Source organism: Epinephelus fuscoguttatus, linkage group LG6 (genome assembly GCF_011397635.1).
Source record: "Epinephelus fuscoguttatus linkage group LG6, E.fuscoguttatus.final_Chr_v1".
NCBI lineage: Eukaryota > Metazoa > Chordata > Actinopteri > Perciformes > Serranidae > Epinephelus > Epinephelus fuscoguttatus.
In genome coordinates, this window is record NC_064757.1 from 31,283,533 (window position 1) to 31,287,390 (window position 3,858).

Consider the following 3,858-nt stretch of genomic DNA (forward strand, 5'->3'; position numbering starts at 1 on the left):
GAGAGAGAGAGAGAGAGAGAGAGATGCAGGTAGTGACAGTAGCTTACAACAACATTATTGAAAGTAATAATATTATAGTTATAGTTCTGGCTACTGCGGTACAATATGTTGAAAGTATGTATTAATATCTGGCAGTATACATGTGTGACAATAATCATATGTGTATAATAACAGTAGAAGTATGACTAATGACTAATGATGGCAGCAGCAGGAGGCATCTGAGAGAGAGAGAGAGAGAGAGAGAGAGAGAGAGAGAGAGAGAGAGAGAGAGAGAAGGAGAGAAGGTGCCCGGTGTATTATAGGGGGGTCCTCCGGCAGACTAGGCCTAAGTCAGCCTAACTAGGGGCTGGTACAGGGCAAGCCTGAGCCAGCCCTAACTATAAGCTTTATCAAAGAGGAAAGTCTTAAGTCTAGTCTTAAATGTGGAGACGGTGTCTGCCTCCCGGACCGTAACATGAAGATGATTCCACAGGAGAGGAGCCTGATAGCTAAAGGCTCTAGCTCCTGATCTACTTTTGGAGACTTTAGGGACCACGAGTAACCCTGCGTTCTCAGAGCGCAATGTTCTGGTGGGATAATATGGCACTATGAGCTCTCTAAGATATGATGGAGCTTGACCATTTAGAGCTTTATAAGTTAACAGTAGGATTTTAAATCCAATTCTGGATTTTACAGGGAGCCAGTGCAGAAAAGCTAAAACAGGAGAAATATGATTTCGTTTCTTAGTTCCTGTTAGTACACGTGCTGCTGCATTCTGGATTAGTTGAAGAGTTTTTAAGGACTTACTAGAGCTACCTGATAATAGAGAGTTACAGTAATCCAGCCTTGAGGTAACAAAAGCGTGGACCAATTTTTCTGCATCTTTTCGGGTCAGGATAGGCCTAATTTTGGCAATGTTACACAGATGAAAAAATACAGTCCGTGAGGTTTGTTTTAAATGAGAATTAAAAAACAAATCTTGATCAAATATTACTCCGAGGTTTCTTACGGTAGCGCTAGAGGCCAGAGCAATGCCATCTAGAGAAACTATGTCATCAGATAAAGAGTCTCTGAGTTGTTTGGGGCCAAGAACAATAACTTCAGTTTTGTCTGAATTTAACATCAGGAAATTGGTGCTCATCCAAGTTTTTATGTCTTTAAGGCAGTTATGGAGTTTAGTTAATTGATTACTTTCTTCTGGCTTCATTGATAAATACAACTGAGTATCATCCGCATAACAATGGAAATTTATAGAGTGATTTCTAATGATGTTGCCTAAAGGAAGCATATATAGAGTAAATAGGATTGGTCCGAGCACAGCACCAAAACGAACTTTGGTACCTAAGGACGATTCATTATGAACGTCAACAAACTGAAAACGATCAGATAAATAAGATTTAAACAGCTCAGTGCAGAACCTTTTAGGCCAATTAAATGATCCAGTCTCTGCAGTAGAATTTGATGGTCAATTGTGTCAAATGCCGCACTAAGATCTAATAAAACAAGTACAGAGACAAGACCTTTGTCTGAAGCAATCAGAAGGTCATTTGTAATTTTAACTAGAGCTGTCTCAGTGCTATGATGCACTCTAAATCCTGACTGAAATTCCTCAAATAAATTATTATCATGGAGAAAATCACACAGCTGGTCTGCGACTACTTTCTCAAGGATCTTTGACATAAAGGGAAGATTAGATATTGGTCTATAGTTGGCTAACACCTCTGGATCTAGGGTGGGCTTTTTTAGTAGAGGTTTAATTACAGCTATCTTAAAAGACTGTGGTACATAGCCTGTTAATAAGGATATATTGATCATATCTAATATATGAGTGTTAACTAAAGGAAAGACCTCCTTAAGTAGCCTAGTTGGGATGGGGTCTAAGAGACACGTTGATGATTTAGATGAAGAAATCACTGCGGTCAATTCTTGAAGAGAAATTGGGGAGAAGCAATCTAAATATATATTAGGTTTTACAGCTGTGTTTGAGGTTAGATAGGTACTATCTGAGGACAGGAGGTCATGAATTTTGCCTCTAATAGTTAGAATTTTGTCATTAAAAAAGCTCATAAAATCATTACTGCTAAGGGCTAAAGGAATACAAGGCTCAATAGAGCTTTGACTCTCAGTCAGCCTGGCTACAGTGCTGAAAAGAAACCTGGGGTTGTTCTTATTGTCTTCTATTAATGCTGAGTAATAGTTTGCTCTGGCATTGCGGAGGCCCCTCTTATAAGTTTTGAGACTGTCTGTCCAGATTAAACGAGATTCTTCCAGTTTGGTTAATCGCCAATTCCTTTCAAATTTTCGCGATATTTGTTTTAACTTACGGGTTTGAGAGTTATACCAAGGAGCGAACTTTCTTTGCTTTTTTAACTTCTCTTTAAGAGGAGCTACAGAGTCAAGTGTTGTTCGCAGCGAGCCTACAGCGCTATCGACAAAATGATCAAAGTCAGTACAGGAAACCTCTGTTACTGAGGGACTTGGTATTGAATTTAATGACAGAGTAATCTTTTCCTTAAATTTTGCGACAGCACTATCTGATAAACATCTAGTATAGTAACTGTTGCTGAGTGGCGTGTAATCGAGTAAAAGAAATCAAAAGTAATCAGATAATGATCCGATAGCAAGGGATTCTGTGGAAAGACTTTTAGGTTATCAATTTCAATTCCATACGTCAGAACTAGATCGAGGGTATGGTTAAAACAGTGAGTGGGTTCATGTACACCCTGACTGAAGCCAATGGAGTCTAATAATGAGATAAACGCGGTAGCCAGGGAGTCATTATCAACGTCGACATGAATGTTAAAATCGCCTACAATAATAACTTTATCTGATTTAAGAGCTAAACTGGATAAAAACTCTGAGAATTCAGATACAAATTCAGAATACGGGCCAGGAGCACGGTACACTATAACAAATAAAAGTGGCTGCGAGGTTTTCCAGGTCAGATGTAAAAGACTAAGAACGAGGCTTTCAAATGAATTATAATCTAGTTTAGGTTTAGGGCTGATTAACAGACTAGAGTTAAAAATGGCTGCAGCTCCCCCTCCTCGGCCGCTGCCTCAAGGAATGTGGGTATTATTATGACTGGGAGGAGTGGACTCATTAAGACTAACATATTCATCTTGACACAGCCAGGTTTCAGTGAGACTGAGTAAATCAATATGATTATCTGATATTAATTTGTTTACTAACACTGCTTTAGACGATAGAGACCTGATATTTAACAGTCCGCATTTAATTCTCCTGTTTTGTCTTTCTGTCACAGAAGAGGTTTTAATTTTTATGAGGTTGTTATTTACAACTCCTCTTTGTTTAATTTTAGATTTAAATAATTGAGGTGGTCGGGAGACAGACACCGTTTGTATAAAACTATGAATACTATGGCTGGGTAACTGAACTAGAAGCTCAGAGAAGGGTATAGGACTGCGACTCTGAGTCCTGATCTCAACTCTGGGTTGTCAGGGATTTAAATTACTAATAAAGTTTGCCAGGTTCCTAGAAATGAGAGCAGCTCCATCCAAAGTGGGATGAATGCCGTCTCTCCTCATAAGACCAGGTTTTCCCCAGAAAGTTTGCCAATTATTAACGAAACCCACATCGTTTGCTGGACACCACCTGGACAGCCAGCGATTAAATGATGACATGCGGCTAAACGTGTCATCACTGGTCAGATTTGGGAGAGGTCCAGAGAAAACTACGGAGTCCGACACCATTTTTGCATATTCACACACCGAGGCAATATTAATTTTAGTGACCTCCGATTGGCGTAACCGGGTGTCATTGCCGCTGACGTGAATAACAATCTTACTGAATCTACGTTTAGCTTTAGCCAGCAGTTTTAAATTGGATTCAATGTCGCCCGCTCTGGCCCCAGGGATA